This window comes from Squalius cephalus (assembly GCF_949319135.1).
Source record: "Squalius cephalus genome assembly, chromosome: 4".
NCBI classification, from domain to species: domain Eukaryota; kingdom Metazoa; phylum Chordata; class Actinopteri; order Cypriniformes; family Leuciscidae; genus Squalius; species Squalius cephalus.
The window spans coordinates 25644102-25668415 of NC_137125.1; positions in this window are offsets into that span (position 1 = coordinate 25644102).

Here is a 24314-nt window from a genome sequence, read left to right on the forward strand (position 1 = left end):
TTACCTGCTGGCCCAACCTGCTGCGGTTCTTCGGAGCAAGCCGCAAAAAGTCCTCTGTTTTTTAACAAACGCATGTAGCTCTGCTGTGAGCAGGGCATCCAAAAATACCAGAAACTCGCAAATGTTCCCCTCCACGGAAATCTTTAGTAAAAGGCGAAAGATTTATGCGTGAATGAAGAGAAACTCGAGCTGTACCTATGAGACGTTGGGACAATGTGCTCCCACGCACATGCCACCATGCTCAGCAAGGGTAATGTCTTGTGCAGGCTCCTCCCACCCAGCTCTTTTTATTTTTTGTATTTTTTTTTTTTAAATGCAAAGAAGCACAAAGTTTCTGTAGTGTAGTGGTCATCACGTTCGCCTAACACGCGAAAGGTCCTCGGTTCGAAACTGAGCAGAAACAGCGGTCGGATTGTGTTAGAAACTTTAAACTGTTTGCAACGCCAGGAGGGCTTAGCTCTCTTTACCTTTATACACTTTTTATCAAGAGTGCACCAGAAGATTTATGTCTGCACCCTGTAGACAGGTTTCCGTAGTGTAGTGGTTATCACGTTCGCTTTACACGCGAAAGGTCCCCAGTTCAAAACTGGGCGGAAACAAGCGGAGGTGTTTTTAATATGCATGCTGAAATTCGCTACAAAGTCCTTAATTTTGAGACCGGTGAAGGCCATCGTACCAAGGAGCTGTAGGCAGACTGCCATGCCGAATGAGGTTTGTTCTGTTGTTTGTGGAATGTACAGACTGTCACACTGCTTGCAGGGCAGGCTATGGGACGGAGCCATCTTCGAAAAAGCACACGCAATGGACCATTAGGTTTCTGTAGTGTAGCGGTCATCACGTTCGCCTAACACGCGAAAGGTCCTTGGTTCGAAACCGAGCAGAAACAGCGGCCGCCTTTTGACAGAAACTTTAAACTTTTGGCCATGCTAGGAGGGTTCAGCTCTCTTTTCCTTTATGCGCTTTTTAACAAGCGTGCACCAGAAGATTGCTGTCTGCATCCTGGAGACAGGTTTCCGTAGTGTAGTGGTTATCACGTTCGCCTCACACGCGAAAGGTCCCCAGTTCGAAACTGGGCGGAAACTGTGGGTGGTGTTTGCAAAAATATCTTATGTGGTTTTCTGTTGAGCAGGTCAGTACACTTGCAGGGCGATTTGCGGTGTAAAATCTTTAGAAAAGGACAAAAATAAAACAAATGACCATTGAGGTTTCCTGTAGAGTAAAAAAAAATGTTTGGTCTGCCACCAAAAAGAGCAGCTTTTTGCCATTTTAAGAACACTGGGCAGTCTACCGTTTCAGTTGCTTTTGAACAAGTGTACAAGTGTACAAAGTCCTTACCTGCTGGCCCAACCTGCTGCGGTTCTTCGGAGCAAGCCGCAAAAAGTCCTCTGTTTTTTAACAAACGCATGTAGCTCTGCTGTGAGCAGGGCATCCAAAAATACCAGAAACTCGCAAATGTTCCCCTCCACGGAAATCTTTAGTAAAAGGCGAAAGATTTATGCGTGAATGAAGAGAAACTCGAGCTGTACCTATGAGACGTTGGGACAATGTGCTCCCACGCACATGCCACCATGCTCAGCAAGGGTAATGTCTTGTGCAGGCTCCTCCCACCCAGCTCTTTTTTTTTTTTGTATTTTTTTTTTTTAAATGCAAAGAAGCACAAAGTTTCTGTAGTGTAGTGGTCATCACGTTCGCCTAACACGCGAAAGGTCCTCGGTTCGAAACTGAGCAGAAACAGCGGTCGCCTTTTGACAGAAACTTTAAACTTTTGGCCATGCTAGGAGGGTTCAGCTCTCTTTTCCTTTATGCGCTTTTTAACAAGCGTGTACCAGAAGATTGCTGTCTGCATCCTGAAGACAGGTTTCCGTAGTGTAGTGGTTATCACGTTCGCCTCACACGCGAAAGGTCCCCAGTTCGAAACTGGGCGGAAACTGTGGGTGGTGTTTGCAAAAATATCTTATGTGGTTTTCTGTTGAGCAGGTCAGTACACTTGCAGGGCGATTTGCGGTGTAAAATCTTTAGAAAAGGACAAAAATAAAACAAATGACCATTGAGGTTTCCTGTAGAGTAAAAAAAAATGTTTGGTCTGCCACCAAAAAGAGCAGCTTTTTGCCATTTTAAGAACACTGGGCAGTCTACCGTTTCAGTTGCTTTTGAACAAGTGTACAAGTGTACAAAGTCCTTACCTGCTGGCCCAACCTGCTGCGGTTCTTCGGAGCAAGCCGCAAAAAGTCCTCTGTTTTTTAACAAACGCATGTAGCTCTGCTGTGAGCAGGGCATCCAAAAATACCAGAAACTCGCAAATGTTCCCCTCCACGGAAATCTTTAGTAAAAGGCGAAAGATTTATGCGTGAATGAAGAGAAACTCGAGCTGTACCTATGAGACGTTGGGACAATGTGCTCCCACGCACATGCCACCATGCTCAGCAAGGGTAATGTCTTGTGCAGGCTCCTCCCACCCAGCTCTTTTTATTTTTTGTATTTTTTTTTTTTTAAATGCAAAGAAGCACAAAGTTTCTGTAGTGTAGTGGTCATCACGTTCGCCTAACACGCGAAAGGTCCTCGGTTCGAAACCGAGCAGAAACAGCGGTCGGATTGTGTTAGAAACTTTAAACTGTTTGCAACGCCAGGAGGGCTTAGCTCTCTTTACCTTTATACACTTTTTAACAAGAGTGCACCAGAAGATTTATGTCTGCACCCTGTAGACAGGTTTCCGTAGTGTAGTGGTTATCACGTTCGCTTTACACGCGAAAGGTCCCCAGTTCAAAACTGGGCGGAAACAAGCGGAGGTGTTTTTAATATGCATGCTGAAATTCGCTACAAAGTCCTTAATTTTGAGACCGGTGAAGGCCATCGTACCAAGGAGCTGTAGGCAGACTGCCATGCCGAATGAGGTTTGTTCTGTTGTTTGTGGAATGTACAGACTGTCACACTGCTTGCAGGGCAGGCTATGGGACGGAGCCATCTTCGAAAAAGCACACGCAATGGACCATTAGGTTTCTGTAGTGTAGCGGTCATCACGTTCGCCTAACACGCGAAAGGTCCTCGGTTCGAAACCGAGCAGAAACAGCGGCCGCCTTTTGACAGAAACTTTAAACTTTTGGCCATGCTAGGAGGGTTCAGCTCTCTTTTCCTTTATGCGCTTTTTAACAAGCGTGCACCAGAAGATTGCTGTCTGCATCCTGGAGACAGGTTTCCGTAGTGTAGTGGTTATCACGTTCGCCTCACACGCGAAAGGTCCCCAGTTCGAAACTGGGCGGAAACTGTGGGTGGTGTTTGCAAAAATATCTTATGTGGTTTTCTGTTGAGCAGGTCAGTACACTTGCAGGGCGATTTGCGGTGTAAAATCTTTAGAAAAGGACAAAAATAAAACAAATGACCATTGAGGTTTCCTGTAGAGTAAAAAAAAATGTTTGGTCTGCCACCAAAAAGAGCAGCTTTTTGCCATTTTAAGAACACTGGGCAGTCTACCGTTTCAGTTGCTTTTGAACAAGTGTACAAAGTCCTTACCTGCTGGCCCAACCTGCTGCGGTTCTTCGGAGCAAGCCGCAAAAAGTCCTCTGTTTTTTAACAAACGCATGTAGCTCTGCTGTGAGCAGGGCATCCAAAAATACCAGAAACTCGCAAATGTTCCCCTCCACGGAAATCTTTAGTAAAAGGCGAAAGATTTATGCGTGAATGAAGAGAAACTCGAGCTGTACCTATGAGACGTTGGGACAATGTGCTCCCACGCACATGCCACCATGCTCAGCAAGGGTAATGTCTTGTGCAGGCTCCTCCCACCCAGCTCTTTTTATTTTTTGTATTTTTTTTTTTTAAATGCAAAGAAGCACAAAGTTTCTGTAGTGTAGTGGTCATCACGTTCGCCTAACACGCGAAAGGTCCTCGGTTCGAAACCGAGCAGAAACAGCGGTCGGATTGTGTTAGAAACTTTAAACTGTTTGCAACGCCAGGAGGGCTTAGCTCTCTTTACCTTTATACACTTTTTAACAAGAGTGCACCAGAAGATTTATGTCTGCACCCTGTAGACAGGTTTCCGTAGTGTAGTGGTTATCACGTTCGCTTTACACGCGAAAGGTCCCCAGTTCAAAACTGGGCGGAAACAAGCGGAGGTGTTTTTAATATGCATGCTGAAATTCGCTACAAAGTCCTTAATTTTGAGACCGGTGAAGGCCATCGTACCAAGGAGCTGTAGGCAGACTGCCATGCCGAATGAGGTTTGTTCTGTTGTTTGTGGAATGTACAGACTGTCACACTGCTTGCAGGGCAGGCTATGGGACGGAGCCATCTTCGAAAAAGCACACGCAATGGACCATTAGGTTTCTGTAGTGTAGCGGTCATCACGTTCGCCTAACACGCGAAAGGTCCTCGGTTCGAAACCGAGCAGAAACAGCGGCCGCCTTTTGACAGAAACTTTAAACTTTTGGCCATGCTAGGAGGGTTCAGCTCTCTTTTCCTTTATGCGCTTTTTAACAAGCGTGCACCAGAAGATTGCTGTCTGCATCCTGGAGACAGGTTTCCGTAGTGTAGTGGTTATCACGTTCGCCTCACACGCGAAAGGTCCCCAGTTCGAAACTGGGCGGAAACTGTGGGTGGTGTTTGCAAAAATATCTTATGTGGTTTTCTGTTGAGCAGGTCAGTACACTTGCAGGGCGATTTGCGGTGTAAAATCTTTAGAAAAGGACAAAAATAAAACAAATGACCATTGAGGTTTCCTGTAGAGTAAAAAAAAATGTTTGGTCTGCCACCAAAAAGAGCAGCTTTTTGCCATTTTAAGAACACTGGGCAGTCTACCGTTTCAGTTGCTTTTGAACAAGTGTACAAGTGTACAAAGTCCTTACCTGCTGGCCCAACCTGCTGCGGTTCTTCGGAGCAAGCCGCAAAAAGTCCTCTGTTTTTTAACAAACGCATGTAGCTCTGCTGTGAGCAGGGCATCCAAAAATACCAGAAACTCGCAAATGTTCCCCTCCACGGAAATCTTTAGTAAAAGGCGAAAGATTTATGCGTGAATGAAGAGAAACTCGAGCTGTACCTATGAGACGTTGGGACAATGTGCTCCCACGCACATGCCACCATGCTCAGCAAGGGTAATGTCTTGTGCAGGCTCCTCCCACCCAGCTCTTTTTATTTTTTGTATTTTTTTTTTTTTAAATGCAAAGAAGCACAAAGTTTCTGTAGTGTAGTGGTCATCACGTTCGCCTAACACGCGAAAGGTCCTCGGTTCGAAACCGAGCAGAAACAGCGGTCGGATTGTGTTAGAAACTTTAAACTGTTTGCAACGCCAGGAGGGCTTAGCTCTCTTTACCTTTATACACTTTTTAACAAGAGTGCACCAGAAGATTTATGTCTGCACCCTGTAGACAGGTTTCCGTAGTGTAGTGGTTATCACGTTCGCTTTACACGCGAAAGGTCCCCAGTTCAAAACTGGGCGGAAACAAGCGGAGGTGTTTTTAATATGCATGCTGAAATTCGCTACAAAGTCCTTAATTTTGAGACCGGTGAAGGCCATCGTACCAAGGAGCTGTAGGCAGACTGCCATGCCGAATGAGGTTTGTTCTGTTGTTTGTGGAATGTACAGACTGTCACACTGCTTGCAGGGCAGGCTATGGGACGGAGCCATCTTCGAAAAAGCACACGCAATGGACCATTAGGTTTCTGTAGTGTAGCGGTCATCACGTTCGCCTAACACGCGAAAGGTCCTCGGTTCGAAACCGAGCAGAAACAGCGGCCGCCTTTTGACAGAAACTTTAAACTTTTGGCCATGCTAGGAGGGTTCAGCTCTCTTTTCCTTTATGCGCTTTTTAACAAGCGTGCACCAGAAGATTGCTGTCTGCATCCTGGAGACAGGTTTCCGTAGTGTAGTGGTTATCACGTTCGCCTCACACGCGAAAGGTCCCCAGTTCGAAACTGGGCGGAAACTGTGGGTGGTGTTTGCAAAAATATCTTATGTGGTTTTCTGTTGAGCAGGTCAGTACACTTGCAGGGCGATTTGCGGTGTAAAATCTTTAGAAAAGGACAAAAATAAAACAAATGACCATTGAGGTTTCCTGTAGAGTAAAAAAAAATGTTTGGTCTGCCACCAAAAAGAGCAGCTTTTTGCCATTTTAAGAACACTGGGCAGTCTACCGTTTCAGTTGCTTTTGAACAAGTGTACAAGTGTACAAAGTCCTTACCTGCTGGCCCAACCTGCTGCGGTTCTTCGGAGCAAGCCGCAAAAAGTCCTCTGTTTTTTAACAAACGCATGTAGCTCTGCTGTGAGCAGGGCATCCAAAAATACCAGAAACTCGCAAATGTTCCCCTCCACGGAAATCTTTAGTAAAAGGCGAAAGATTTATGCGTGAATGAAGAGAAACTCGAGCTGTACCTATGAGACGTTGGGACAATGTGCTCCCACGCACATGCCACCATGCTCAGCAAGGGTAATGTCTTGTGCAGGCTCCTCCCACCCAGCTCTTTTTATTTTTTGTATTTTTTTTTTTTAAATGCAAAGAAGCACAAAGTTTCTGTAGTGTAGTGGTCATCACGTTCGCCTAACACGCGAAAGGTCCTCGGTTCGAAACTGAGCAGAAACAGCGGTCGGATTGTGTTAGAAACTTTAAACTGTTTGCAACGCCAGGAGGGCTTAGCTCTCTTTACCTTTATACACTTTTTATCAAGAGTGCACCAGAAGATTTATGTCTGCACCCTGTAGACAGGTTTCCGTAGTGTAGTGGTTATCACGTTCGCTTTACACGCGAAAGGTCCCCAGTTCAAAACTGGGCGGAAACAAGCGGAGGTGTTTTTAATATGCATGCTGAAATTCGCTACAAAGTCCTTAATTTTGAGACCGGTGAAGGCCATCGTACCAAGGAGCTGTAGGCAGACTGCCATGCCGAATGAGGTTTGTTCTGTTGTTTGTGGAATGTACAGACTGTCACACTGCTTGCAGGGCAGGCTATGGGACGGAGCCATCTTCGAAAAAGCACACGCAATGGACCATTAGGTTTCTGTAGTGTAGCGGTCATCACGTTCGCCTAACACGTGAAAGGTCCTCGGTTCGAAACCGAGCAGAAACAGCGGCAGCCTTTTGACAGAAACTTTAAACTTTTGGCCATGCTAGGAGGGTTCAGCTCTCTTTTCCTTTATGCGCTTTTTAACAAGCGTGCACCAGAAGATTGCTGTCTGCATCCTGGAGACAGGTTTCCGTAATGTAGTGGTTATCACGTTCGCCTCACACGCGAAAGGTCCCCAGTTCGAAACTGGGCGGAAACTGTGGGTGGTGTTTGCAAAAATATCTTATGTGGTTTTCTGTTGAGCAGGTCAGTACACTTGCAGGGCGATTTGTGGTGTAAAATCTTTAGAAAAGGACAAAAATAAAACAAATGACCATTGAGGTTTCCTGTAGAGTAAAAAAAAATGTTTGGTCTGCCACCAAAAAGAGCAGCTTTTTGCCATTTTAAGAACACTGGGCAGTCTACCGTTTCAGTTGCTTTTGAACAAGTGTACAAAGTCCTTACCTGCTGGCCCAACCTGCTGCGGTTCTTCGGAGCAAGCCGCAAAAAGTCCTCTATTTTTTAACAAACGCATGTAGCTCTGCTGTGAGCAGGGCATCCAAAAATACCAGAAACTCGCAAATGTTCCCCTCCACGGAAATCTTTAGTAAAAGGCGAAAGATTTATGCGTGAATGAAGAGAAACTCGAGCTGTACCTATGAGACGTTGGGACAATGTGCTCCCACGCACATGCCACCATGCTCAGCTAGGGTAATGTCTTGTGCAGGCTCCTCCCACCCAGCTCTTTTTATTTTTTGTATTTTTTTTTTTTTAAATGCAAAGAAGCACAAAGTTTCTGTAGTGTAGTGGTCATCACGTTCGCCTAACACGCGAAAGGTCCTCGGTTCGAAACCGAGCAGAAACAGCGGTCGGATTGTGTTAGAAACTTTAAACTGTTTGCAACGCCAGGAGGGCTTAGCTCTCTTTACCTTTATACACTTTTTAACAAGAGTGCACCAGAAGATTTATGTCTGCACCCTGTAGACAGGTTTCCGTAGTGTAGTGGTTATCACGTTCGCTTTACACGCGAAAGGTCCCCAGTTCAAAACTGGGCGGAAACAAGCGGAGGTGTTTTTAATATGCATGCTGAAATTCGCTACAAAGTCCTTAATTTTGAGACCGGTGAAGGCCATCGTACCAAGGAGCTGTAGGCAGACTGCCATGCCGAATGAGGTTTGTTCTGTTGTTTGTGGAATGTACAGACTGTCACACTGCTTGCAGGGCAGGCTATGGGACGGAGCCATCTTCGAAAAAGCACACGCAATGGACCATTAGGTTTCTGTAGTGTAGCGGTCATCACGTTCGCCTAACACGCGAAAGGTCCTCGGTTCGAAACCGAGCAGAAACAGCGGCCGCCTTTTGACAGAAACTTTAAACTTTTGGCCATGCTAGGAGGGTTCAGCTCTCTTTTCCTTTATGCGCTTTTTAACAAGCGTGCACCAGAAGATTGCTGTCTGCATCCTGGAGACAGGTTTCCGTAGTGTAGTGGTTATCACGTTCGCCTCACACGCGAAAGGTCCCCAGTTCGAAACTGGGCGGAAACTGTGGGTGGTGTTTGCAAAAATATCTTATGTGGTTTTCTGTTGAGCAGGTCAGTACACTTGCAGGGCGATTTGCGGTGTAAAATCTTTAGAAAAGGACAAAAATAAAACAAATGACCATTGAGGTTTCCTGTAGAGTAAAAAAAAATGTTTGGTCTGCCACCAAAAAGAGCAGCTTTTTGCCATTTTAAGAACACTGGGCAGTCTACCGTTTCAGTTGCTTTTGAACAAGTGTACAAGTGTACAAAGTCCTTACCTGCTGGCCCAACCTGCTGCGGTTCTTCGGAGCAAGCCGCAAAAAGTCCTCTGTTTTTTAACAAACGCATGTAGCTCTGCTGTGAGCAGGGCATCCAAAAATACCAGAAACTCGCAAATGTTCCCCTCCACGGAAATCTTTAGTAAAAGGCGAAAGATTTATGCGTGAATGAAGAGAAACTCGAGCTGTACCTATGAGACGTTGGGACAATGTGCTCCCACGCACATGCCACCATGCTCAGCAAGGGTAATGTCTTGTGCAGGCTCCTCCCACCCAGCTCTTTTTTTTTTTTGTATTTTTTTTTTTTAAATGCAAAGAAGCACAAAGTTTCTGTAGTGTAGTGGTCATCACGTTCGCCTAACACGCGAAAGGTCCTCGGTTCGAAACTGAGCAGAAACAGCGGTCGGATTGTGTTAGAAACTTTAAACTGTTTGCAACGCCAGGAGGGCTTAGCTCTCTTTACCTTTATACACTTTTTATCAAGAGTGCACCAGAAGATTTATGTCTGCACCCTGTAGACAGGTTTCCGTAGTGTAGTGGTTATCACGTTCGCTTTACACGCGAAAGGTCCCCAGTTCAAAACTGGGCGGAAACAAGCGGAGGTGTTTTTAATATGCATGCTGAAATTCGCTACAAAGTCCTTAATTTTGAGACCGGTGAAGGCCATCGTACCAAGGAGCTGTAGGCAGACTGCCATGCCGAATGAGGTTTGTTCTGTTGTTTGTGGAATGTACAGACTGTCACACTGCTTGCAGGGCAGGCTATGGGACGGAGCCATCTTCGAAAAAGCACACGCAATGGACCATTAGGTTTCTGTAGTGTAGCGGTCATCACGTTCGCCTAACACGTGAAAGGTCCTCGGTTCGAAACCGAGCAGAAACAGCGGCAGCCTTTTGACAGAAACTTTAAACTTTTGGCCATGCTAGGAGGGTTCAGCTCTCTTTTCCTTTATGCGCTTTTTAACAAGCGTGCACCAGAAGATTGCTGTCTGCATCCTGGAGACAGGTTTCCGTAATGTAGTGGTTATCACGTTCGCCTCACACGCGAAAGGTCCCCAGTTCGAAACTGGGCGGAAACTGTGGGTGGTGTTTGCAAAAATATCTTATGTGGTTTTCTGTTGAGCAGGTCAGTACACTTGCAGGGCGATTTGTGGTGTAAAATCTTTAGAAAAGGACAAAAATAAAACAAATGACCATTGAGGTTTCCTGTAGAGTAAAAAAAAATGTTTGGTCTGCCACCAAAAAGAGCAGCTTTTTGCCATTTTAAGAACACTGGGCAGTCTACCGTTTCAGTTGCTTTTGAACAAGTGTACAAAGTCCTTACCTGCTGGCCCAACCTGCTGCGGTTCTTCGGAGCAAGCCGCAAAAAGTCCTCTATTTTTTAACAAACGCATGTAGCTCTGCTGTGAGCAGGGCATCCAAAAATACCAGAAACTCGCAAATGTTCCCCTCCACGGAAATCTTTAGTAAAAGGCGAAAGATTTATGCGTGAATGAAGAGAAACTCGAGCTGTACCTATGAGACGTTGGGACAATGTGCTCCCACGCACATGCCACCATGCTCAGCTAGGGTAATGTCTTGTGCAGGCTCCTCCCACCCAGCTCTTTTTATTTTTTGTATTTTTTTTTTTTTAAATGCAAAGAAGCACAAAGTTTCTGTAGTGTAGTGGTCATCACGTTCGCCTAACACGCGAAAGGTCCTCGGTTCGAAACCGAGCAGAAACAGCGGTCGGATTGTGTTAGAAACTTTAAACTGTTTGCAACGCCAGGAGGGCTTAGCTCTCTTTACCTTTATACACTTTTTAACAAGAGTGCACCAGAAGATTTATGTCTGCACCCTGTAGACAGGTTTCCGTAGTGTAGTGGTTATCACGTTCGCTTTACACGCGAAAGGTCCCCAGTTCAAAACTGGGCGGAAACAAGCGGAGGTGTTTTTAATATGCATGCTGAAATTCGCTACAAAGTCCTTAATTTTGAGACCGGTGAAGGCCATCGTACCAAGGAGCTGTAGGCAGACTGCCATGCCGAATGAGGTTTGTTCTGTTGTTTGTGGAATGTACAGACTGTCACACTGCTTGCAGGGCAGGCTATGGGACGGAGCCATCTTCGAAAAAGCACACGCAATGGACCATTAGGTTTCTGTAGTGTAGCGGTCATCACGTTCGCCTAACACGCGAAAGGTCCTCGGTTCGAAACCGAGCAGAAACAGCGGCCGCCTTTTGACAGAAACTTTAAACTTTTGGCCATGCTAGGAGGGTTCAGCTCTCTTTTCCTTTATGCGCTTTTTAACAAGCGTGCACCAGAAGATTGCTGTCTGCATCCTGGAGACAGGTTTCCGTAGTGTAGTGGTTATCACGTTCGCCTCACACGCGAAAGGTCCCCAGTTCGAAACTGGGCGGAAACTGTGGGTGGTGTTTGCAAAAATATCTTATGTGGTTTTCTGTTGAGCAGGTCAGTACACTTGCAGGGCGATTTGCGGTGTAAAATCTTTAGAAAAGGACAAAAATAAAACAAATGACCATTGAGGTTTCCTGTAGAGTAAAAAAAAATGTTTGGTCTGCCACCAAAAAGAGCAGCTTTTTGCCATTTTAAGAACACTGGGCAGTCTACCGTTTCAGTTGCTTTTGAACAAGTGTACAAAGTCCTTACCTGCTGGCCCAACCTGCTGCGGTTCTTCGGAGCAAGCCGCAAAAAGTCCTCTGTTTTTTAACAAACGCATGTAGCTCTGCTGTGAGCAGGGCATCCAAAAATACCAGAAACTCGCAAATGTTCCCCTCCACGGAAATCTTTAGTAAAAGGCGAAAGATTTATGCGTGAATGAAGAGAAACTCGAGCTGTACCTATGAGACGTTGGGACAATGTGCTCCCACGCACATGCCACCATGCTCAGCTAGGGTAATGTCTTGTGCAGGCTCCTCCCACCCAGCTCTTTTTATTTTTTGTATTTTTTTTTTTTTAAATGCAAAGAAGCACAAAGTTTCTGTAGTGTAGTGGTCATCACGTTCGCCTAACACGCGAAAGGTCCTCGGTTCGAAACCGAGCAGAAACAGCGGTCGGATTGTGTTAGAAACTTTAAACTGTTTGCAACGCCAGGAGGGCTTAGCTCTCTTTACCTTTATACACTTTTTAACAAGAGTGCACCAGAAGATTTATGTCTGCACCCTGTAGACAGGTTTCCGTAGTGTAGTGGTTATCACGTTCGCTTTACACGCGAAAGGTCCCCAGTTCAAAACTGGGCGGAAACAAGCGGAGGTGTTTTTAATATGCATGCTGAAATTCGCTACAAAGTCCTTAATTTTGAGACCGGTGAAGGCCATCGTACCAAGGAGCTGTAGGCAGACTGCCATGCCGAATGAGGTTTGTTCTGTTGTTTGTGGAATGTACAGACTGTCACACTGCTTGCAGGGCAGGCTATGGGACGGAGCCATCTTCGAAAAAGCACACGCAATGGACCATTAGGTTTCTGTAGTGTAGCGGTCATCACGTTCGCCTAACACGCGAAAGGTCCTCGGTTCGAAACCGAGCAGAAACAGCGGCCGCCTTTTGACAGAAACTTTAAACTTTTGGCCATGCTAGGAGGGTTCAGCTCTCTTTTCCTTTATGCGCTTTTTAACAAGCGTGCACCAGAAGATTGCTGTCTGCATCCTGGAGACAGGTTTCCGTAGTGTAGTGGTTATCACGTTTGCCTCACACGCGAAAGGTCCCCAGTTCGAAACTGGGCGGAAACTGTGGGTGGTGTTTGCAAAAATATCTTATGTGGTTTTCTGTTGAGCAGGTCAGTACACTTGCAGGGCGATTTGCGGTGTAAAATCTTTAGAAAAGGACAAAAATAAAACAAATGACCATTGAGGTTTCCTGTAGAGTAAAAAAAAATGTTTGGTCTGCCACCAAAAAGAGCAGCTTTTTGCCATTTTAAGAACACTGGGCAGTCTACCGTTTCAGTTGCTTTTGAACAAGTGTACAAGTGTACAAAGTCCTTACCTGCTGGCCCAACCTGCTGCGGTTCTTCGGAGCAAGCCGCAAAAAGTCCTCTGTTTTTTAACAAACGCATGTAGCTCTGCTGTGAGCAGGGCATCCAAAAATACCAGAAACTCGCAAATGTTCCCCTCCACGGAAATCTTTAGTAAAAGGCGAAAGATTTATGCGTGAATGAAGAGAAACTCGAGCTGTACCTATGAGACGTTGGGACAATGTGCTCCCACGCACATGCCACCATGCTCAGCAAGGGTAATGTCTTGTGCAGGCTCCTCCCACCCAGCTCTTTTTATTTTTTGTATTTTTTTTTTTTAAATGCAAAGAAGCACAAAGTTTCTGTAGTGTAGTGGTCATCACGTTCGCCTAACACGCGAAAGGTCCTCGGTTCGAAACTGAGCAGAAACAGCGGTCGGATTGTGTTAGAAACTTTAAACTGTTTGCAACGCCAGGAGGGCTTAGCTCTCTTTACCTTTATACACTTTTTAACAAGAGTGCACCAGAAGATTTATGTCTGCACCCTGTAGACAGGTTTCCGTAGTGTAGTGGTTATCACGTTCGCTTTACACGCGAAAGGTCCCCAGTTCAAAACTGGGCGGAAACAAGCGGAGGTGTTTTTAATATGCATGCTGAAATTCGCTACAAAGTCCTTAATTTTGAGACCGGTGAAGGCCATCGTACCAAGGAGCTGTAGGCAGACTGCCATGCCGAATGAGGTTTGTTCTGTTGTTTGTGGAATGTACAGACTGTCACACTGCTTGCAGGGCAGGCTATGGGACGGAGCCATCTTCGAAAAAGCACACGCAATGGACCATTAGGTTTCTGTAGTGTAGCGGTCATCACGTTCGCCTAACACGCGAAAGGTCCTCGGTTCGAAACCGAGCAGAAACAGCGGCCGCCTTTTGACAGAAACTTTAAACTTTTGGCCATGCTAGGAGGGTTCAGCTCTCTTTTCCTTTATGCGCTTTTTAACAAGCGTGCACCAGAAGATTGCTGTCTGCATCCTGGAGACAGGTTTCCGTAGTGTAGTGGTTATCACGTTCGCCTCACACGCGAAAGGTCCCCAGTTCGAAACTGGGCGGAAACTGTGGGTGGTGTTTGCAAAAATATCTTATGTGGTTTTCTGTTGAGCAGGTCAGTACACTTGCAGGGCGATTTGCGGTGTAAAATCTTTAGAAAAGGACAAAAATAAAACAAATGACCATTGAGGTTTCCTGTAGAGTAAAAAAAAATGTTTGGTCTGCCACCAAAAAGAGCAGCTTTTTGCCATTTTAAGAACACTGGGCAGTCTACCGTTTCAGTTGCTTTTGAACAAGTGTACAAAGTCCTTACCTGCTGGCCCAACCTGCTGCGGTTCTTCGGAGCAAGCCGCAAAAAGTCCTCTGTTTTTTAACAAACGCATGTAGCTCTGCTGTGAGCAGGGCATCCAAAAATACCAGAAACTCGCAAATGTTCCCCTCCACGGAAATCTTTAGTAAAAGGCGAAAGATTTATGCGTGAATGAAGAGAAACTCGAGCTGTACCTATGAGACGTTGGGACAATGTGCTCCCACGCACATGCCACCATGCTCAGCTAGGGTAATGTCTTGTGCAGGCTCCTCCCACCCAGCTCTTTTTATTTTTTGTATTTTTTTTTTTTTAAATGCAAAGAAGCACAAAGTTTCTGTAGTGTAGTGGTCATCACGTTCGCCTAACACGCGAAAGGTCCTCGGTTCGAAACCGAGCAGAAACAGCGGTCGGATTGTGTTAGAAACTTTAAACTGTTTGCAACGCCAGGAGGGCTTAGCTCTCTTTACCTTTATACACTTTTTAACAAGAGTGCACCAGAAGATTTATGTCTGCACCCTGTAGACAGGTTTCCGTAGTGTAGTGGTTATCACGTTCGCTTTACACGCGAAAGGTCCCCAGTTCAAAACTGGGCGGAAACAAGCGGAGGTGTTTTTAATATGCATGCTGAAATTCGCTACAAAGTCCTTAATTTTGAGACCGGTGAAGGCCATCGTACCAAGGAGCTGTAGGCAGACTGCCATGCCGAATGAGGTTTGTTCTGTTGTTTGTGGAATGTACAGACTGTCACACTGCTTGCAGGGCAGGCTATGGGACGGAGCCATCTTCGAAAAAGCACACGCAATGGACCATTAGGTTTCTGTAGTGTAGCGGTCATCACGTTCGCCTAACACGCGAAAGGTCCTCGGTTCGAAACCGAGCAGAAACAGCGGCCGCCTTTTGACAGAAACTTTAAACTTTTGGCCATGCTAGGAGGGTTCAGCTCTCTTTTCCTTTATGCGCTTTTTAACAAGCGTGCACCAGAAGATTGCTGTCTGCATCCTGGAGACAGGTTTCCGTAGTGTAGTGGTTATCACGTTCGCCTCACACGCGAAAGGTCCCCAGTTCGAAACTGGGCGGAAACTGTGGGTGGTGTTTGCAAAAATATCTTATGTGGTTTTCTGTTGAGCAGGTCAGTACACTTGCAGGGCGATTTGCGGTGTAAAATCTTTAGAAAAGGACAAAAATAAAACAAATGACCATTGAGGTTTCCTGTAGAGTAAAAAAAAATGTTTGGTCTGCCACCAAAAAGAGCAGCTTTTTGCCATTTTAAGAACACTGGGCAGTCTACCGTTTCAGTTGCTTTTGAACAAGTGTACAAGTGTACAAAGTCCTTACCTGCTGGCCCAACCTGCTGCGGTTCTTCGGAGCAAGCCGCAAAAAGTCCTCTGTTTTTTAACAAACGCATGTAGCTCTGCTGTGAGCAGGGCATCCAAAAATACCAGAAACTCGCAAATGTTCCCCTCCACGGAAATCTTTAGTAAAAGGCGAAAGATTTATGCGTGAATGAAGAGAAACTCGAGCTGTACCTATGAGACGTTGGGACAATGTGCTCCCACGCACATGCCACCATGCTCAGCAAGGGTAATGTCTTGTGCAGGCTCCTCCCACCCAGCTCTTTTTTTTTTTTGTATTTTTTTTTTTTAAATGCAAAGAAGCACAAAGTTTCTGTAGTGTAGTGGTCATCACGTTCGCCTAACACGCGAAAGGTCCTCGGTTCGAAACTGAGCAGAAACAGCGGTCGGATTGTGTTAGAAACTTTAAACTGTTTGCAACGCCAGGAGGGCTTAGCTCTCTTTACCTTTATACACTTTTTATCAAGAGTGCACCAGAAGATTTATGTCTGCACCCTGTAGACAGGTTTCCGTAGTGTAGTGGTTATCACGTTCGCTTTACACGCGAAAGGTCCCCAGTTCAAAACTGGGCGGAAACAAGCGGAGGTGTTTTTAATATGCATGCTGAAATTCGCTACAAAGTCCTTAATTTTGAGACCGGTGAAGGCCATCGTACCAAGGAGCTGTAGGCAGACTGCCATGCCGAATGAGGTTTGTTCTGTTGTTTGTGGAATGTACAGACTGTCACACTGCTTGCAGGGCAGGCTATGGGACGGAGCCATCTTCGAAAAAGCACACGCAATGGACCATTAGGTTTCTGTAGTGTAGCGGTCATCACGTTCGCCTAACACGTGAAAGGTCCTCGGTTCGAAACCGAGCAGAAACAGCGGCCGCCTTTTGACAGAAACTTTAAACTTTTGGCCATGCTAGGAGGGTTCAGCTCTCTTTTCCTTTATGCGCTTTTTAACAAGCGTGCACCAGAAGATTGCTGTCTGCATCCTGGAGACAGGTTTCCGTAGTGTAGTGGTTATCACGTTCGCCTCACACGCGAAAGGTCCCCAGTTCGAAACTGGGCGGAAACTGTGGGTGGTGTTTGCAAAAATATCTTATGTGGTTTTCTGTTGAGCAGGTCAGTACACTTGCAGGGCGATTTGCGGTGTAAAATCTTTAGAAAAGGACAAAAATAAAACAAATGACCATTGAGGTTTCCTGTAGAGTAAAAAAAAATGTTTGGTCTGCCACCAAAAAGAGCAGCTTTTTGCCATTTTAAGAACACTGGGCAGTCTACCGTTTCAGTTGCTTTTGAACAAGTGTACAAAGTCCTTACCTGCTGGCCCAACCTGCTGCGGTTCTTCGGAGCAAGCCGCAAAAAGTCCTCTGTTTTTTAACAAACGCATGTAGCTCTGCTGTGAGCAGGGCATCCAAAAATACCAGAAACTCGCAAATGTTCCCCTCCACGGAAATCTTTAGTAAAAGGCGAAAGATTTATGCGTGAATGAAGAGAAACTCGAGCTGTACCTATGAGACGTTGGGACAATGTGCTCCCACGCACATGCCACCATGCTCAGCTAGGGTAATGTCTTGTGCAGGCTCCTCCCACCCAGCTCTTTTTATTTTTTGTATTTTTTTTTTTTTAAATGCAAAGAAGCACAAAGTTTCTGTAGTGTAGTGGTCATCACGTTCGCCTAACACGCGAAAGGTCCTCGGTTCGAAACCGAGCAGAAACAGCGGTCGGATTGTGTTAGAAACTTTAAACTGTTTGCAACGCCAGGAGGGCTTAGCTCTCTTTACCTTTATACACTTTTTAACAAGAGTGCACCAGAAGATTTATGTCTGCACCCTGTAGACAGGTTTCCGTAGTGTAGTGGTTATCACGTTCGCTTTACACGCGAAAGGTCCCCAGTTCAAAACTGGGCGGAAACAAGCGGAGGTGTTTTTAATATGCATGCTGAAATTCGCTACAAAGTCCTTAATTTTGAGACCGGTGAAGGCCATCGTACCAAGGAGCTGTAGGCAGACTGCCATGCCGAATGAGGTTTGTTCTGTTGTTTGTGGAATGTACAGACTGTCACACTGCTTGCAGGGCAGGCTATGGGACGGAGCCATCTTCGAAAAAGCACACGCAATGGACCATTAGGTTTCTGTAGTGTAGCGGTCATCACGTTCGCCTAACACGTGAAAGGTCCTCGGTTCGAAACCGAGCAGAAACAGCGGCAGCCTTTTGACAGAAACTTTAAACTTTTGGCCATGCTAGGAGGGTTCAGCTCTCTTTTCCTTTATGCGCTTTTTAACAAGCGTGCACCAGAAGATTGCTGTCTGCATCCTGGAGACAGGTTTCCGTAATGTAGTGGTTATCACGTTCGCCTCACACGCGAAAGGTCCCCAGTTCGAAACTGGGCGGAAACTGTGGGTGGTGTTTGCAAAAATATCTTATGTGGTTTTCTGTTGAGCAGGTCAGTACACTTGCAGGGCGATTTGTGGTGTAAAATCTTTAGAAAAGGACAAAAATAAAACAAATGACCATTGAGGTTTCCTGTAGAGTAAAAAAAAATGTTTGGTCTGCCACCAAAAAGAGCAGCTTTTTGCCATTTTAAGAACACTGGGCAGTCTACCGTTTCAGTTGCTTTTGAACAAGTGTACAAAGTCCTTACCTGCTGGCCCAACCTGCTGCGGTTCTTCGGAGCAAGCCGCAAAAAGTCCTCTATTTTTTAACAAACGCATGTAGCTCTGCTGTGAGCAGGGCATCCAAAAATACCAGAAACTCGCAAATGTTCCCCTCCACGGAAATCTTTAGTAAAAGGCGAAAGATTTATGCGTGAATGAAGAGAAACTCGAGCTGTACCTATGAGACGTTGGGACAATGTGCTCCCACGCACATGCCACCATGCTCAGCTAGGGTAATGTCTTGTGCAGGCTCCTCCCACCCAGCTCTTTTTATTTTTTGTATTTTTTTTTTTTTAAATGCAAAGAAGCACAAAGTTTCTGTAGTGTAGTGGTCATCACGTTCGCCTAACACGCGAAAGGTCCTCGGTTCGAAACCGAGCAGAAACAGCGGTCGGATTGTGTTAGAAACTTTAAACTGTTTGCAACGCCAGGAGGGCTTAGCTCTCTTTACCTTTATACACTTTTTAACAAGAGTGCACCAGAAGATTTATGTCTGCACCCTGTAGACAGGTTTCCGTAGTGTAGTGGTTATCACGTTCGCTTTACACGCGAAAGGTCCCCAGTTCAAAACTGGGCGGAAACAAGCGGAGGTGTTTTTAATATGCATGCTGAAATTCGCTACAAAGTCCTTAATTTTGAGACCGGTGAAGGCCATCGTACCAAGGAGCTGTAGGCAGACTGCCATGCCGAATGAGGTTTGTTCTGTTGTTTGTGGAATGTACAGACTGTCACACTGCTTGCAGGGCAGGCTATGGGACGGAGCCATCTTCGAAAAAGCACACGCAATGGACCATTAGGTTTCTGTAGTGTAGCGGTCATCACGTTCGCCTAACACGCGAAAGGTCCTCGGTTCGAAACCGAGCAGAAACAGCGGCCGCCTTTTGACAGAAACTTTAAACTTTTGGCCATGCTAGGAGGGTTCAGCTCTCTTTTCCTTTATGCGCTTTTTAACAAGCGTGCACCAGAAGATTGCTGTCTGCATCCTGGAGACAGGTTTCCGTAGTGTAGTGGTTATCACGTTCGCCTCACACGCGAAAGGTCCCCAGTTCGAAACTGGGCGGAAACTGTGGGTGGTGTTTGCAAAAATATCTTATGTGGTTTTCTGTTGAGCAGGTCAGTACACTTGCAGGGCGATTTGCGGTGTAAAATCTTTAGAAAAGGACAAAAATAAAACAAATGACCATTGAGGTTTCCTGTAGAGTAAAAAAAATGTTTGGTCTGCCACCAAAAAGAGCAGCTTTTTGCCATTTTAAGAACACTGGGCAGTCTACCGTTTCAGTTGCTTTTGAACAAGTGTACAAAGTCCTTACCTGCTGGCCCAACCTGCTGCGGTTCTTCGGAGCAAGCCGCAAAAAGTCCTCTGTTTTTTAACAAACGCATGTAGCTCTGCTGTGAGCAGGGCATCCAAAAATACCAGAAACTCGCAAATGTTCCCCTCCACGGAAATCTTTAGTAAAAGGCGAAAGATTTATGCGTGAATGAAGAGAAACTCGAGCTGTACCTATGAGACGTTGGGACAATGTGCTCCCACGCACATGCCACCATGCTCAGCTAGGGTAATGTCTTGTGCAGGCTCCTCCCACCCAGCTCTTTTTATTTTTTGTATTTTTTTTTTTTTAAATGCAAAGAAGCACAAAGTTTCTGTAGTGTAGTGGTCATCACGTTCGCCTAACACGCGAAAGGTCCTCGGTTCGAAACCGAGCAGAAACAGCGGTCGGATTGTGTTAGAAACTTTAAACTGTTTGCAACGCCAGGAGGGCTTAGCTCTCTTTACCTTTATACACTTTTTAACAAGAGTGCACCAGAAGATTTATGTCTGCACCCTGTAGACAGGTTTCCGTAGTGTAGTGGTTATCACGTTCGCTTTACACGCGAAAGGTCCCCAGTTCAAAACTGGGCGGAAACAAGCGGAGGTGTTTTTAATATGCATGCTGAAATTCGCTACAAAGTCCTTAATTTTGAGACCGGTGAAGGCCATCGTACCAAGGAGCTGTAGGCAGACTGCCATGCCGAATGAGGTTTGTTCTGTTGTTTGTGGAATGTACAGACTGTCACACTGCTTGCAGGGCAGGCTATGGGACGGAGCCATCTTCGAAAAAGCACACGCAATGGACCATTAGGTTTCTGTAGTGTAGCGGTCATCACGTTCGCCTAACACGCGAAAGGTCCTCGGTTCGAAACCGAGCAGAAACAGCGGCCGCCTTTTGACAGAAACTTTAAACTTTTGGCCATGCTAGGAGGGTTCAGCTCTCTTTTCCTTTATGCGCTTTTTAACAAGCGTGCACCAGAAGATTGCTGTCTGCATCCTGGAGACAGGTTTCCGTAGTGTAGTGGTTATCACGTTCGCCTCACACGCGAAAGGTCCCCAGTTCGAAACTGGGCGGAAACTGTGGGTGGTGTTTGCAAAAATATCTTATGTGGTTTTCTGTTGAGCAGGTCAGTACACTTGCAGGGCGATTTGCGGTGTAAAATCTTTAGAAAAGGACAAAAATAAAACAAATGACCATTGAGGTTTCCTGTAGAGTAAAAAAAAATGTTTGGTCTGCCACCAAAAAGAGCAGCTTTTTGCCATTTTAAGAACACTGGGCAGTCTACCGTTTCAGTTGCTTTTGAACAAGTGTACAAAGTCCTTACCTGCTGGCCCAACCTGCTGCGGTTCTTCGGAGCAAGCCGCAAAAAGTCCTCTGTTTTTTAACAAACGCATGTAGCTCTGCTGTGAGCAGGGCATCCAAAAATACCAGAAACTCGCAAATGTTCCCCTCCACGGAAATCTTTAGTAAAAGGCGAAAGATTTATGCGTGAATGAAGAGAAACTCGAGCTGTACCTATGAGACGTTGGGACAATGTGCTCCCACGCACATGCCACCATGCTCAGCTAGGGTAATGTCTTGTGCAGGCTCCTCCCACCCAGCTCTTTTTATTTTTTGTATTTTTTTTTTTTTAAATGCAAAGAAGCACAAAGTTTCTGTAGTGTAGTGGTCATCACGTTCGCCTAACACGCGAAAGGTCCTCGGTTCGAAACCGAGCAGAAACAGCGGTCGGATTGTGTTAGAAACTTTAAACTGTTTGCAACGCCAGGAGGGCTTAGCTCTCTTTACCTTTATACACTTTTTAACAAGAGTGCACCAGAAGATTTATGTCTGCACCCTGTAGACAGGTTTCCGTAGTGTAGTGGTTATCACGTTCGCTTTACACGCGAAAGGTCCCCAGTTCAAAACTGGGCGGAAACAAGCGGAGGTGTTTTTAATATGCATGCTGAAATTCGCTACAAAGTCCTTAATTTTGAGACCGGTGAAGGCCATCGTACCAAGGAGCTGTAGGCAGACTGCCATGCCGAATGAGGTTTGTTCTGTTGTTTGTGGAATGTACAGACTGTCACACTGCTTGCAGGGCAGGCTATGGGACGGAGCCATCTTCGAAAAAGCACACGCAATGGACCATTAGGTTTCTGTAGTGTAGCGGTCATCACGTTCGCCTAACACGCGAAAGGTCCTCGGTTCGAAACCGAGCAGAAACAGTGGCCGCCTTTTGACAGAAACTTTAAACTTTTGGCCATGCTAGGAGGGTTCAGCTCTCTTTTCCTTTATGCGCTTTTTAACAAGCGTGCACCAGAAGATTGCTGTCTGCATCCTGGAGACAGGTTTCCGTAGTGTAGTGGTTATCACGTTCGCCTCACACGCGAAAGGTCCCCAGTTCGAAACTGGGCGGAAACTGTGGGTGGTGTTTGCAAAAATATCTTATGTGGTTTTCTGTTGAGCAGGTCAGTACACTTGCAGGGCGATTTGCGGTGTAAAATCTTTAGAAAAGGACAAAAATAAAACAAATGACCATTGAGGTTTCCTGTAGAGTAAAAAAAAATGTTTGGTCTGCCACCAAAAAGAGCAGCTTTTTGCCATTTTAAGAACACTGGGCAGTCTACCGTTTCAGTTGCTTTTGAACAAGTGTACAAGTGTACAAAGTCCTTACCTGCTGGCCCAACCTGCTGCGGTTCTTCGGAGCAAGCCGCAAAAAGTCCTCTGTTTTTTAACAAACGCATGTAGCTCTGCTGTGAGCAGGGCATCCAAAAATACCAGAAACTCGCAAATGTTCCCCTCCACGGAAATCTTTAGTAAAAGGCGAAAGATTTATGCGTGAATGAAGAGAAACTCGAGCTGTACCTATGAGACGTTGGGACAATGTGCTCCCACGCACATGCCACCATGCTCAGCTAGGGTAATGTCTTGTGCAGGCTCCTCCCACCCAGCTCTTTTTATTTTTTGTATTTTTTTTTTTTTAAATGCAAAGAAGCACAAAGTTTCTGTAGTGTAGTGGTCATCACGTTCGCCTAACACGCGAAAGGTCCTCGGTTCGAAACCGAGCAGAAACAGCGGTCGGATTGTGTTAGAAACTTTAAACTGTTTGCAACGCCAGGAGGGCTTAGCTCTCTTTACCTTTATACACTTTTTAACAAGAGTGCACCAGAAGATTTATGTCTGCACCCTGTAGACAGGTTTCCGTAGTGTAGTGGTTATCACGTTCGCTTTACACGCGAAAGGTCCCCAGTTCAAAACTGGGCGGAAACAAGCGGAGGTGTTTTTAATATGCATGCTGAAATTCGCTACAAAGTCCTTAATTTTGAGACCGGTGAAGGCCATCGTACCAAGGAGCTGTAGGCAGACTGCCATGCCGAATGAGGTTTGTTCTGTTGTTTGTGGAATGTACAGACTGTCACACTGCTTGCAGGGCAGGCTATGGGACGGAGCCATCTTCGAAAAAGCACACGCAATGGACCATTAGGTTTCTGTAGTGTAGCGGTCATCACGTTCGCCTAACACGCGAAAGGTCCTCGGTTCGAAACCGAGCAGAAACAGCGGCCGCCTTTTGACAGAAACTTTAAACTTTTGGCCATGCTAGGAGGGTTCAGCTCTCTTTTCCTTTATGCGCTTTTTAACAAGCGTGCACCAGAAGATTGCTGTCTGCATCCTGGAGACAGGTTTCCGTAGTGTAGTGGTTATCACGTTCGCCTCACACGCGAAAGGTCCCCAGTTCGAAACTGGGCGGAAACTGTGGGTGGTGTTTGCAAAAATATCTTATGTGGTTTTCTGTTGAGCAGGTCAGTACACTTGCAGGGCGATTTGCGGTGTAAAATCTTTAGAAAAGGACAAAAATAAAACAAATGACCATTGAGGTTTCCTGTAGAGTAAAAAAAAATGTTTGGTCTGCCACCAAAAAGAGCAGCTTTTTGCCATTTTAAGAACACTGGGCAGTCTACCGTTTCAGTTGCTTTTGAACAAGTGTACAAGTGTACAAAGTCCTTACCTGCTGGCCCAACCTGCTGCGGTTCTTCGGAGCAAGCCGCAAAAAGTCCTCTGTTTTTTAACAAACGCATGTAGCTCTGCTGTGAGCAGGGCATCCAAAAATACCAGAAACTCGCAAATGTTCCCCTCCACGGAAATCTTTAGTAAAAGGCGAAAGATTTATGCGTGAATGAAGAGAAACTCGAGCTGTACCTATGAGACGTTGGGACAATGTGCTCCCACGCACATGCCACCATGCTCAGCAAGGGTAATGTCTTGTGCAGGCTCCTCCCACCCAGCTCTTTTTATTTTTTGTATTTTTTTTTTTTAAATGCAAAGAAACACAAAGTTTCTGTAGTGTAGTGGTCATCACGTTCGCCTAACACGCGAAAGGTCCTCGGTTCGAAACTGAGCAGAAACAGCGGTCGCCTTTTGACAGAAACTTTAAACTTTTGGCCATGCTAGGAGGGTTCAGCTCTCTTTTCCTTTATGCGCTTTTTAACAAGCGTGTACCAGAAGATTGCTGTCTGCATCCTGAAGACAGGTTTCCGTAGTGTAGTGGTTATCACGTTCGCCTCACACGCGAAAGGTCCCCAGTTCGAAACTGGGCGGAAACTGTGGGTGGTGTTTGCAAAAATATCTTATGTGGTTTTCTGTTGAGCAGGTCAGTACACTTGCAGGGCGATTTGCGGTGTAAAATCTTTAGAAAAGGACAAAAATAAAACAAATGACCATTGAGGTTTCCTGTAGAGTAAAAAAAAATGTTTGGTCTGCCACCAAAAAGAGCAGCTTTTTGCCATTTTAAGAACACTGGGCAGTCTACCGTTTCAGTTGCTTTTGAACAAGTGTACAAGTGTACAAAGTCCTTACCTGCTGGCCCAACCTGCTGCGGTTCTTCGGAGCAAGCCGCAAAAAGTCC